Genomic DNA, 14,666 nt, shown 5'->3' on the forward strand with positions numbered 1-14,666 from the left:
AAAAAAAAAAAAAAAAAAGAAAAAATCAGTTCAGGGAATGTTTCTTACAAGCTTCCTAGGATAATAAAGAAATATGGCTACATGTCTTCTTCAAACAAAAGTTTACAGAGAACAACAGAACCTCAAAACTCTTGGAGAAACTCTTCGACAGAATAGCAAGATTAATGCATAGCCCACGTACTTCTCTCTTGAGAGAGACAGCGCAATGGAATTTCTAGAGTTTTGTAGATTACTATGGAATAATATGTCACTTTTTAATCTTAGTTTTCTTCATGACTTATCCCCTAGATTAGTGCCACCCCCCTGTAGTTTTTTCAATAAATAGCTGTTACATTTTTTTACACGGATTCAATTTTATACTTTGGGGTTGTATTTGGCAAACTAATCTTAAACTGTCGCATGTTTTAATGTAGCACTACTGTGCATGCATGATCAGCATGGATCTAAAGTCATATATGACTTATGATATGAATGTGACAGCACCCAGGCTTATCCCATTCAGTGAAACAAGCCATTGCACTTGGCTTTTACTATATGCTTATCTTCAACTATGTGTCAGACCTCTGAGCCTGTGTTTTTCTTGTTGTTGTTGTTGTTGAGACGGAGTCTCGCTCTATGCCCAGGCTGGAGTGCAGTGGCGGGATCTCGGTTCACTGCAAGCTCCCCTTCTCGGGTTCACGCCATTCTCCTGCCTCAGCCTCCCGAGTAGCTGAGACTACAGGCGCCCGCCACCACGCCCAGATAATTTTTTTTTGTATTTTTAGTAGAGACGGGGTTTCACCGTGTTAGCCAGGATGGTCTCAATCTCCTGACCTCGTGATCCGCCCGTATTGGCTTCCCAAAGTGCTAGGATTACAGGCGTGAGCCACCGCGCCCGGCAAGCCTGTGTTTTTCTTTTATTGACATTCAGGTAGCCCATGGGCTATCACTCCAGGACACCGTCCTCTGTTCCATGACATTTCTACTGCACCTACAATGGTTTCTCTGAGAATCTACAGACTTCTAGAATGGCACATATGCCCTTTTTACACTGTTAGTTTTCGTCCATCAAATATTTATATTCTATAATGCACTAAGAACTATCTTAAAGCGCTTGGACTACATTACAAACAAAATAGATCCCTGTCATCTTGAATCTTATGTATACTTCCGCAGAAGTATAGTGCACTGTATTCTCTCTGAATTCATGCAATAATAGAACTTCAACTACCCTGTGAACTAGAATTGACTTTCTTCCTCATCAAATCTAGATTGGACCATAGGCAATAATGAAACTTGTGCTTTACTTATCCTTTATCAGTCTGCATTCACATGTTAGAGACTATTGATTTACAGCAAATCAAAATTGCTGGTTTGTCTATACTCAGTAAAAAAGAAAAGGTCTTTTTAGTTTGTAACCCATAGAAAAGTTTAATTGTCTCCTTTTCAAGGCGGGGTCTTTTCCTGTTATGTGCCTGCATTGAAGAAGATTAGAAGTCTTATATTTGTATTTGGCCCATTGTCTACTTCCCAGACTATATGGATTGGAAGGAAAAAAAAAACAAAAAACACTGACATCTCAGTTTCTTTTGATTTAAACAGTGGGAGGTTTGTTATCTCTAACCAACTCAATAAAATAGCACAAGTGAGTGCTTCTGGGACAAGAATAGATAAGTTGTGCTGGGTTCTGATAGTCTCTCAGCCTTTTCCTGAGTAGTCTCAGGTTTGGGTCAATGTGATCCAAACTTCAGAGTTTATTAAACCAAGCGAAATCAAAGGCAGATGTACATTGGGAACAACACAGAAATATTCAACAGTAAAAACTGAATTCAGTTTATTTCTGTCATCTTTACAGTTTCTGTATAATTAAAAGATTATCACTTAAAAATTACCTTTGGTCACTTACTTCCTAGGCAGTCCATTTGATTTCCCAGTTAAAATGTGATCCACTTAATTCTCCAACTTTAAGTTAAATTACTGGAATGTATATACACACACACACACACACACACATATTTTTATTTTCACACACTATATAAATATATTATTCATTAAATTCATTATTCAAATATTCATTTTATTTAAATTAATTGAATATAATTATTAAATATAATAAATCTATATTTCATTCTGTGAGTGTGACATATGTATATATTTATATATAACAAACATATTTATATATTTATATTTAAATATATACATATACACACATTTATGTTTATATTTAAATATATGCATATATGTTTATATTTATATATATGAACTATAATATATATAAAATATATAAATATAAACATATGTTCTATCACAATAACAGAATGAAAGACAAAACCACATTATTATCTCAATAGGTGAAGAAAAGACATAACAAAATCCAACCTCAAAACTCCACAAAACAGGTAGAGAAAAACTTAACACAATAAAGGACATAAATGAAAAGATAGCTACCATGATAATCAAGGGAAAGTATTAAAAGGTTTTTCTCTAAGAATGGATACAGTGAGAACTCAAAGACTTTGCCAAGCCCCCAGGGAGGGTATTAATCTATTCATAAGAAATCCATCCCCATGACCCACATACCTCCCATTTGGACCCACATCGAACATTAGGAATCAAACTGAAACATGAGATTTGGTGGGGAAAAACAAACCATATCCAAACTGTAGCACACTCCCACCCCAGCCATACCATATAAGCTCTGACTTCCATAATTTTGTGTCTCCTTTTGTTTGCTGTTAAGCCTCATGGCATGCATTGGTAGTGGCAGCCCCTCATCATGTTACCCCATCTAGAATTGGATCTTGTGGAGCCAGTGCTGTTAAGTTGCTCTGACCCAGAAGTCTGATGATTTTATTTCTATACATGTATAATTGTGGCACGCTAACTTGTCAGCTTACGAGTTGGTAACATCTTAGACTTTTCACAATTTTGGACTTCATATTTATTTGAATGGCTCCGTGTAGTCACTAGCCTTGCCACTGTACTTTTTTTAAGTAAAAGTTTTGGTTGATAGTATAATAGAATCTTGTGGAAATCAGTGTATTTGTAAATTTTACAGCAAAAGATACTCTTTTTTGTCCTCTAAATCAACCTTCTCAAGTAACAAATAAGGAATGGTAGCCAATAATATTTAAATGACTATTCAGGACAAATAATCTTAGGGTCTAATGAAATCTTCAAGAAAAGTAGCTAGAAATCCTCTAGTGAGATCCACTTCCTTCTTTCCTGACTCATACATTCTGGTACATTCTGTAGGTTATTGTGTTTTCCAGTCTTTCTCTCAAGGATATATCTCTCAAGGATCTCTCAAGGATGCATCTTCCAGTAAGATTTCCACTCCAATTCAGAAATGCATTTATCTAGTTTTGTTGTTTGATTAATGTTTATTTTTCTTTCATTTCTCCCTGCTTATTTTTTCCCCTTCCAGCTGCAGTATTGTCACTGCCTGGGAATCTTACTGCCAGTCCATCTGTGTCCCAGCCACAGTAACTTGGACAATTAATCTTGGCCTCAAAAACATGGGAATCCTGTAATAATATTTGGAGGATGTCATAATGGCAATTCTCTGGGGATGAGGCTTTGAAAGAACTCCAATTCCCTTCTCCCCACTGCCACACCAGTTCAGCAGTTTCTAGGATGCTGGTTTTTACTGTGATTGTTTATGTTGCTCTTCAAGGCTATCTTGAAGCTGGAAGGAGAGTATCAAAGGGGTAGGGTGAGTTAAAATATCTCAAAGAACACTGCTCTTAATGAACTTCATTCATTTTTCTAGAATAAATGCTCCCTTGATTGTTTTCCTCTGAAAAAAAGTATCCTGAAGAGTTTGGTTAATTTTCAAAGTTTTGAAAGAGTAGATTTTGAGAGTATGTTCCAGTTTTCTCCTTGCTTTTATGGCGGGGAGAGTTTTCAGAAGTCCTTACTCTGTTACTTTGGTTGATGGCCACTTAAAGTTGTTTTGATTTATAGAGGTCTCTGCTCTTAATGTGTGGATATATGTAAGAAATATATATTACATCAAATCTGGAATATAGTGTTTATTCATTCTATAAATAGTGATTCAGGATGCTTTTATTTCAAGTCTCTCTACTAGATACTGAGATTTACAAAGCTGATGTATGTCCTCTTGACCTAAAAGAGCTTACAATTTTTGAGGGATACAGGTAAAATAGACAATTCCATTTCAACGTAATCATTAACAAAAACAAAAACACCAGTATCATGGAAAAGGAAGAATCTTGTGAATTAGGATGTTATGAGATATGTTATCCATGGTGTGTGTGTGTGTGTGTGTGTGTGTGTGTGTGTGTGTGTGTGTAACTGTGAGGGGAGTGGATATTCTAGAAAGAAAATTACCAGAATCCATCAAGAGGGAATGTGTATAATTTTACTATAAGCAGCAGAGAATAATACTTAAAAGCACAAACTCTGGGGATAGACTCCTAGGTTCAAACCCTGGCTTTGCTGTTTCTAAGCCATGAATTTGAGCAAATCACATAATGTCTTTGAATCTTTTTCCTCTTTGGTAGATGGAGTTCCTACAAATAATTCATAGAGCTGCTGAGGATTAAATAAGTTAACATTCTTGGCATACAACAGTGCCTGGTAATGGTGTTATAGAAATAGTTATCATTTACATATAGAAAATACAAAAAAGAAAAATTTACAATATAAACTATAGTAAGGTAAAACTTAACAAAATATTGTCAGTTGGTGAGAGCTCCCAGGAGAAACAATGATTCTCAATGTTGCAGGGAAGTCATATACCTCTCAGAGTGTATGCAAATCTCTGGTCAAAGGCAGAAATCCATGATCATCTGGAGACCTCAGTGTAAAAAGGTGGAGAAACACAGTCCAAAGGTACATAAATTTTGGCATTTTCAACATACTCTATTAGCCTCCCTAACCTCTGAACAGTCTGTAGAACTATAGTGTCTTTTTTATCCAGATAATCAATATTATGTCAGGAGTCAAACTTTTAACTTTCAACTATACACTTAAGATCCCAATAAGATGAGTTAAGGGTTTGCCCTAGGGAGTCTAGAAAGCCCAAAAAGCTCATTGCTAACATGCATTAAATGACATACTATTCCTCAAATTTACTTTTGGACTAAAACCTCTTCAATCATACAAGGCACAGGAAAGGTATGGTCCCTTCAGTCATGGTGACTCTAAGTTGTTGACTTGGCAAAGAACTTATCTTGGACTGTAGGCAGAGAAATGTTTGACAGGGCAACGGACTGATGCCATTTCTCTCCCAACATTTTTTTTTTTTCTTTTTCAGCTAGGGTTTTGAGACAGCAAGTCACAACACAGGAGAGAGATGAATTCCTTCATAAAAACAAATAGCAGTACTGAAACCTTAAATTTGGTTTGTGTCTTAAGGGAGCCTCAGGCTTCTTTTTTTTCCAGTTAGAAAACAATCTGATGGAGTGAGGTGAAATGCTAGAAATAAAGAGGCAATGCATGATGGGTCTGGATTATGAATAAATATATATTTTCATTTTAGTTCTCTGTGGTGAAAGAATATAGGTCCAGAATATACGGAATCACTTGGGTCAGCTGTAAATGATGTATGAAATGAAAAATTCTCAGGGGCATGGCTCTGCAAACACTGTCATGCTAGGCCATTCACAGCTGTGTTAAGCTTAAAGAGCACAGAAAAATCTAGGACTTTTTTCTTTTGGCCAAAAAGGACAGTTTGCAGGTATGCATAGGAAAGTACAAAATACAAATATGCAAACACAAAATAATTCTTGAAGATTAATTTAAAAATTTTCATTCACGAAGCAATTATAAGAATATTTTTTCTGCCAGAATGTGTTCTTTTTACATATCTCTTATATGCAATTGCCAAGAACATAGTGAAAATGTTTAAAGTATATTTTTAATATATCAGTTTGCAACAGACACCAAAATGTAAACAAAAATGAAACAAAAAGATGCAATTGCGTAATTGTTTATCTGGAGTAGTTGTTGAGGACAGAGTGTTAAGGAAGCTAAGCCCAAGGTTTAGCCCCATGTAGTGTTGTTAAGAGCTCTTGGTTTTCTTATCATATCATACTTGGCCCAGCATACGGGGATGGTCTCAAAGTACACTGTGGGAGAGCAGGACTAGGTCAACAAAAGGTTGACAGTCTCTGAGGGTGAACTGGTCATTAAAAAGAGCCTAGCATCTCCCTTCCCTCTCTCTCTCTTCCTTTCTCAACGTGTAGTGCACATCTGGCTCCACTTTGCCTTCCTCCTGGAGTCGAGGCAACCTGAGGCCCTCCTGAGATGCAGGTGCCCAAACTTGAGTCCTCCAGAATTGTGACACAAACCTTTTTTTTTCTTTACAAATTACCCAGGCTCGGGTTTTCCCTTACACCAACACAAAATAGACTAAGACAGAGAGAGGGAGCAATATATATTTTTACTATGAAATCCTCTGCAATGAGAGGGCGAGGCTGTTACATGTATTGCATCTGGGATGTAAGCAAATGGTTCTTGGAAGATAAGTATTTAAATACTCCTAACCTCCAAGGTGTGTGATGGTTAATATTAGGTGTCACCTTAATAGGAGTGAGGGATGCCTCGATGCCTGGTGAAGCCTTCTTTCTGGGTGTATCTGTGAGGATGTTTCCAGAAGAGACTGGCATGGAAGTCAATGGACTGGGAAAGGAAGCCTTGCCCTCAATATGAGAGGGCACCATTGAGTCAGCTGTGGGTGCTGCTAGAACAAAGCAGATGGAAGAAAGGGGATATTCAGCTTGCATGGCTTTTTCTTCTCTCTCTGTCTCTCTCTCTCTCTCTCTCTCTCTCTCTCTCTCTCTTTTCCTTGTGTAGCAGGAGCAGGAGGCCTTTTCTCCTCCTGCCTGTAGACATCAGATTCCAGCTACTTCAGCCTTTGGGACTCTGGTGGAACTTGTACCAGTGCCCTCCCAGGGTATCTTAGGCCACCATCAGTTTTCCTGGTTTTAAGGCTTTCTAATTTAGACTGAGCAACAGCATCACTTTTCCTGGGAGCCATGCTACTAGCTTTTCTTATTCCCCAGGCTGCAGACAGCCTATCATGGCATTTTGTCTTTGTAACTGTGTTAGCCAATTCTCCCTAATACATTCCTAATTTTGTGTGTTTGTATACATATATATATACACATACATGTATACATATGTGTGTATGTGTATATATACGCTAATATATGTATGTATATGTGTACACATGTTAATACATATGTATGTATATGCACACACTAATACATATGTATGTATATGTATACACACACACATATACGTACATCCCATTGGTTCCGTCCCCCTGGAGAATGTTGACTAATATAGCATGTTTATTATTCAAAAGTCCTTTAAGTCAGGTTACTAGTGTTCTTTATTGGAAAGTCGAGGCCTTTCAAAAATGTGAAAATATTCATGGAGAAGGAATGAGAGATGTTGATTATTGAGTACAAATATACAGTTTGATAGAATAAACAAGATCTATTTGATAGATCTGTAGGGTGACAATAATTTACAATAATCTATTGTTTATTTTGAAATAGAAGAGAATAATTTTAATGTTTCTAGCATTAAAAATATTTAAAGTGATAGATATACCAATTACCCTGATTTAATCTTCACAAATCATATGAATGTATTAAATTATATGTAACCCCAAATATGTACATCTATTATGTATCAATTTAAAAATTATGCATTGATTGTTTTCTCAGGGACATAATACTAATATGCTCTTTAAAATAATAATAAGGCTGGACAATATAGCAATATCTGGTCTCTACAAAAACCTTTTTTTGAAATTAGCCAGGCATAGTGGTGTGCACCTGTAGTCCCAGCTACTCCGTAGGTGGAGACAGGAAGATCACTGAAGACCAAAAGTTTGAGGTTGCTGGAAGCTGTGATCACACCACTATACTCCAGCCTTTACTCTGTTGCCCAGGCTGGTGAAGAGTCATTAAAACATAAGTTATAGAGGTATTAGTCTTGTTCCTACATATATATCAATGGAATACCAAAACTTAGTATTTTGCTAGGAAACACAGAATAACAAAATAAAACATAATATTAATGGAATGCAAATACTGCCAATATCTCAGAAATTATTTTGTGTAACATGTTTCTGAAACATTTTGTATGTAAATCTAGCTGACTTTTTTCATATCTGGTGTAGAATGACACCTGGCTGTTTTCTTGTGTGTTTTATTGTCTTAATGAGTATCCAGTATAATGTCATATTATATCTGATCTCTGTTCCTAATTGGGTGTACTTTCCTCTGTTCCCCTGTCCTAGTGGTTCTCCATTGTGTTGCAAATAAAAACATGCAACATATCTTTGGAAAGTCAGCAGATCTAACCCAGACTCATTGGTATAGATCCTGTGCAGCTGATATTATTGTTAATGATCAGATCAATGTAATTGATGAAGCTGGAGTACTGCTTCTTGCCTCTAACTTTAATAATGTATTTGGAGATATTCTGATCCATCTATTTCACATTCCCAGTGTTCTTTTTCAATGCACACATTGAAAATGCATGAATTTTCTGTTGATTGATTTAAACGTCTTTTTGGCTGTTGCTGAATAGTGCATGACCTTTTCCAAAGTCTTAGTACCTACCACCTCGGAGCAGATGATAACGATGTCATTGCCATGTCACTGGCACACTGCTATCTTTCTGTTTGTCCGTTTGGAAATCAGACATCGCTTTCTTCCAGTTTTTGAGTTCCGAGGCAGTTTTTGAGAAAACACTGTTCAGTCTTATTTTCATGAATCATTCATGTTGCCTTGATTCCTTTCTCCTTCAAAGCTGTCAGCTGCTTGATGCTGGTGAAGAGTCATTGAAACATAAGTGACAGCAGTATTAGGCTTGTTCCTAGAGTATTAGCAGTATTCATCCCTAGACTCCCTCCCAACTCAAGCCCTGTGTTTATAGAAAGTAATGATTTTGCTTGGTAGGATTCAAATCAAGCCAAATAGCCAAGTTATCAGTCGCCAAATTTTATACTCAAACTTAATTGGTTTTCTCTGCAGGGATTGATTAAATCCTTGATGCCCAAAATACTCATGGACTTGTCAAAGGTGTACAACTTTTGTTAGGGTGTATATAATTTGAATTTTTAACTTATTTTGGTAGCGAAAGACATCATTACTGTTAAATTTTTTCATTCCCTCGAGATGGCTATTAACATCAAATTGAAAGTCAGAAAAGACTTTTGAACTGTCCCTTCTAAATGAATTTGTGATTAAGCTATGATGTACCTCTGGAAAGTTTTCCAAAAGCATCCTCTTCCTTTAATACAGAACACATTCATTTAAAATAAGAACACCCCAAACTTACTTCAGTTTTTTTAAGTGAGTCCAAGGTCTAACTTCTTTTGAGATCCATGATGGTTGGTTTCACTCACAATGAAGTTAATTGTGTCTTCATCTGAAAATAATATAAATGGTCTCATTATACTCAGATTTTGACTCTGAAGTTATAAAATTTGAGAGTCTCATGTGGACCACTTTGAAAAATCCTGTCTGACGTCACTTTCCATTAATTTCTGCAGAGGAACTCTTAACTTCTTTGCCTTCCTCCTGGCAGATTCTATCCCTGGGTCAGAGATGCTGCCACCTAGACTGTAATCCTCTGAATCATCCTTCTAGGCAAGTTGCTTTTCTTGCCTGCCTCCTCTCCTCCTCAGTCTTCAACATTATTGTCCCTGTGATGTAGTCTGGGATGGAGGATGGGAGCGACGTAGGTGGACTGATTCCATGACTTGGGGCACCTTCTTCCAGTGCACGCAGAACATCTTCCAGTTTCACAAGGCATGCCAGAAGATGTGGTAAGACTCTCAGATGATAGGTCCCTGAAATATAGGTTACAAGTTAACAGGAAAAGAGAGATGAGCCAAAACTAGGGAAAGTTAATATTACGTGTTAACAGATATGGCCTCAAGAGGGGCTTGTCTTCCAAAGGTTATCAGATTGTCTGCAAAGCAGCCATTTATCCCCTTGGCTGCTGCTGAGTTGAAGTTCCCTTGGGAGATTCAAAACCGTCAAGGCCGGACAACTCAAGACAAATGCATACATGCAAATGGAAGCTGCAAGACAGTGAAAATCTGACTGTGGATGAACATAGTGACAGTTTTTACTATATCCACTTTCATCATTAGTTTGGGTGAAACACTGGATCCGGATGGATTGTGACGTATGTTCAGCTCATGGAAACACTAGGCTACTTGCATATTTATTATTTCTCAAAAGCCTTCATTCTTCTTAAAAAGCTGGCCTGAAGCCCATCTTGCTCGCTCAAATAAGTATCCACCCATAGAATATAGTGAGCTTACGTGGAGAGTAAAGTGCAAAACCAGCTCCTTAGAGTAAAGTTATGGCTGTTGGCCAAAGGAGTCTGATCTATGAAGAGGATGATCAAATCCAAGGCATATTCTGTTATTAAAATTTTTTTCTCTCTCTTTCTCTTTCATTATCTATCTATCTATCTATCTATCTATTATCTCCCTTATTGAATTATGATTTGTCATTTTTGGTTCTAAAATTTTTCATTTATATAAAATTGGGCATTGGTCTATTTTTCTAATATCTCAAATTTGAATAGAGAAAAACTAATGAAATTTCAGGCTATACTCAGTATTAATTCCAGAAATTATCATATTAGGTATTACATGGTTTGGGCTATTTTTAATAAACATAACAGATAAAGGTAAAGGCTTTATATTTTATAATATGTTTGATATTATTTGAAATAGTTTGCAATGACTTCTCATATTTTTCCACACTAAATGATAGACCCTAAACAAAAGTAAAAATTTTAAAGAGTTTGTTTTACCGTCTCACAAAAAAGAGACTGATTGCCCCTCACAGATTTCTTCCTTTTTCCTAGAGAAACAAAATTTCATGATAAATCTATTATCCTTCTTGACTGAAGGAAAAAAAAAAAATGTCATTGATTATTTTCAAGCACTTACTAGGAAGATCACTGCAAAGAGAAGTGTAAGAACACTAAGGGACATTAAAAGACATCGTGCCCTGAAAAAGCTGAGGATCCACTCGTAGAGAGAAAGCATATATTCATGAAAAGTAGCAAACAATACAATACATATCACATGAGGAGTTATAATAATCCTGATACAAGCACACAGAAAGGAGACACATGAGGAGTGGGGATGGGGCAAGACCTTGGATCCGGTTTTTCCATGCCTAAGGAAGGCTTTCAACAATTCTCTGATAGGAATTATTGGGACGGAAATATTCTGCATTGGTTTTAAAAATCCCCAAGAGACCTCTCTCCTCCTTTCTCTTTCATCATCTCCAGTGACACTCCCGAAAATGAATCTCATCTCTCCATATGCTAAAAAAGGTCAATGCCAGAGAGTTATGGCAAATGACAGGTTTACCTGGAGGCAGATGCTACGACAGAGCCAGGGATTACTGGCTGCTGTGGTCCTCCTAGTCCCAGCACCTGCATTAATTATAGTGGTGCTGGTGTGGTCTGGACAGAGCACCTGACAGCCCCCTGGCAAGCAAACTGTCATCCCAGGAGGACTGACATTTTCAAATGGAGGAGTGGGAGGAGAATAGCTCAGCTTCCAAATGGAAAAAAAAAAAAAAAAAAAAAATCAGTGTAGGGTAAACAAAAGGAATATGCACAAGTGGAAAGTTTCTTCCTTCCATCCTCCCTTTCTTCATTCCCTTCTTTCCTCACTCTCTTCCTCCTTCCCTCTTTTCTACCCACTCTCTTCTTTCCTTTCTTCCTACCTTCCTCCCTACCTCCCTCCCCTTTTCTCCCTTCCTAAGTTAATTTTTAAATCTCTCAACAATCCATAGGTAGAGGGGAGAAAGGCATTTTCTAGGCATTTCATTATTTCAGATACAGCAGCTTCTCTTAGACCCCAAGGTCCTCCTTCAGCTTCAATCAAGCTGACCAAGAAACAAAGGTAAAGAAAACTGAACATTTTTGAAGGTCAGCAAGGTCTATTAGCCAGGCACTAAGACATCAGCGGCTGTTTAAATACATTTCTGAAAGCCAGGAGCTCCTTCCCTCACATGAGGCCACAAAGATCTTTGAATTCCATGGGAAAAGAAACCCTTATTTCAAAAATAAACTTTGAAGTTGTTTGAAGATGAAAGAGGAGACTTGCCTCTGAGCCAGCGCTGAAGCAGTGGGGAGGGACAGTACCTTCGGAAAACCTTATTAGAAAACTTTATTAGAATATGCTTCAGAAAACCTTATTAGAATTTAAAAGGACTGTGCAAACAGATGCCCTGTGGCTCTGTCCCACTGAAAGTATGTGACAGGGTTTTAAGAGCATAACTACCACTAAGTCTGAAGCTGACAACTATCAAAGTTTTATTATTTGATTATACAAAATGGTTTCTCATTCAACAGAGAAGATTGGAAAGCAATGATTTTCAAAACCTACCTGTGAAATTTATTCACTCCCATCTCATTTAATATTAGAGAAAAAATAAGAGAACCACATTTCATTTAGCATTTCCATTCTACACCAACATAATGTGAATAATTTTCCGTTTTAGTATTTCACGATGCCTGTAAGTACCAAATGGAACAATCCTAATTTATAAAATGACAAGCGGAAAACTATGCATTTTGCGATCAGTTACTTTAGGAATCATTTTAAAAACTTTCATATAAGATCCCACTAATTAAGCACTATTTACTGTATTATGGAATACATATACATATATATTTATAATATAAAATATATAAATATACACACATATACATATAACCTCTTCATACCAATCTTACAAGGTGCATGTTATTAACCTTATTACACAAATGAAAAAATTGTGATTCGGGGAGACAATTTCTTTCAATGTATTCAGCTATAGTCAGCTATAACATAGCAATAATCACGTGTAATGAAGCTAGGATTTTAATCCAGAATAAAAAGTGCAAGCTATTTCCATTCACTTTACCCTTAACTGTCATACTAATGCTAGCAGATTAAAAATTTGAATTGACTAAAGGTAAAGATGAATATAGTGACAGTTTCTACTGCATCCACTTTCATCTTCAGTGAATGTTCTGAGCTATCAAAATACTAAGCCAGTCCTAGTGTTAAGGATTATCATGGGCAGAACTGAAATTTTAGCATTTCTCACCACTCTAGGTATTGTTACATGGCACCAATATGACCACTGAGAGCTATCAGGCAGAAAATGGAGATATGTTTAGACTGAGCGTAAGAGGTTAGGATTGATTGATTTTTTTTTGATGCTTCCTTTCAGTCCACCCTCCTCTATACTTCCATCAAGTCATTTCAAATCCATCTTTTGGTCAGTAGCATGTGGTTAATTCTTGCACCATGCTGAATGCAAGGTTCCCTTTGAAGAGTTTAGGATTTTTATATTATGAATATATATATGCATATGTATTCCATAATAAATAGTAAGTGCTCAGTCAGTTGGATCTTATATGAAAGTTTTAAAAATGATTCCTAAAGTAATTGATTGCAAAATGCATAGTTTTCTATTTGTCACTTTATAAGTTAGGGTGGTTCCATTTGGTACTTACAGGCAAAAATACACAAGCATATACACAAAAGTATATCAGACCTCCCTCTTCTTGATACCAGGATTGATTATATTAACCTTCATCCTACAACCAACCATGCATTTTACTAACATAAGAGATTAGGTATTTTGTGTATAGTCAACAAATCATTTGGGTGACAGACTTTTCTCTTTCTTTCTGCTTTTATGTAATATGAAATAGCCTTGCAATAAACACTTTTAGGAAAATTAACGATATTTAAGTACATTTGTATCATGTGCCTATAATTTTTAAAATATTTCCCAACATATATTCCCTTCTCTGAAACTGGGATTTAGCCCTGTAGCTTCTCTAATATAAAAACAAAGCCAGGCATCAGATTAGAGACAAAGGAAGATTCTCAGTCCAGGGAAAGTAGAGGTCAAAAAAAGAGAGGAAGCTAGAGGGCAAAGGGCAGACCTGAATGGACTGCTTTCTGAATGCTAATGGTTAAAATTCCCAGAGGTGAGTTAGATAAAAGCCACAGCGCTGAAGGAATCCGACAGCAGATCTTTCTCCAGCTTCTCGGTGGCCATCGCAGGGAAATCCCGAAGTCCTCAGAGGGAACCTTGTGTTCAGCATGGTGTGGGAACTAACCACATGCTGCTGACCAAAACATAGATGCATAGATTTGAAATGACTTGAGGGAAGGATAGAGGAGGGTGGACAGAAAGGAAGCATTAAAAATAAATAAATAAATAAATAATAACAACAACAACAACAAAAAAAAACCCTGCAAGCCAGAATCCACCACAGAAAACTGATAGTAGCAAAGAGTTTTAGGTTCCCAAACATAAATCTTAGCCCAGAGCATCATTATTCCATAGTGGGCCTCTGGTTGGAATAAGAAGGCTACACAGAACATGTACATTAGAACTAGAGGGTATGGCAGAGCATATGGACTTCAGAGGTGTGTGTAGCCTAATTTACAAATAAAACAGAAACCTCAAGACACACAACTCGGGAAACAACAGGTCAAGTCACCAAGTGACCAAATCGGTTGATGGGCACAGACATCAGCAAGGGTCCAAACAACACATCGAACAGAATTATATCAGATCTCCCTCTTCCTGATAGCAGGATTGATTATATTAATCTTCATCCTACTACCAACCGTGCATTTTACTAATAATATG

Source organism: Colobus angolensis, unplaced genomic scaffold (genome assembly GCF_000951035.1).
Source record: "Colobus angolensis palliatus isolate OR3802 unplaced genomic scaffold, Cang.pa_1.0 Scaffold20, whole genome shotgun sequence".
In the NCBI taxonomy this organism is placed as follows: domain Eukaryota; kingdom Metazoa; phylum Chordata; class Mammalia; order Primates; family Cercopithecidae; genus Colobus; species Colobus angolensis.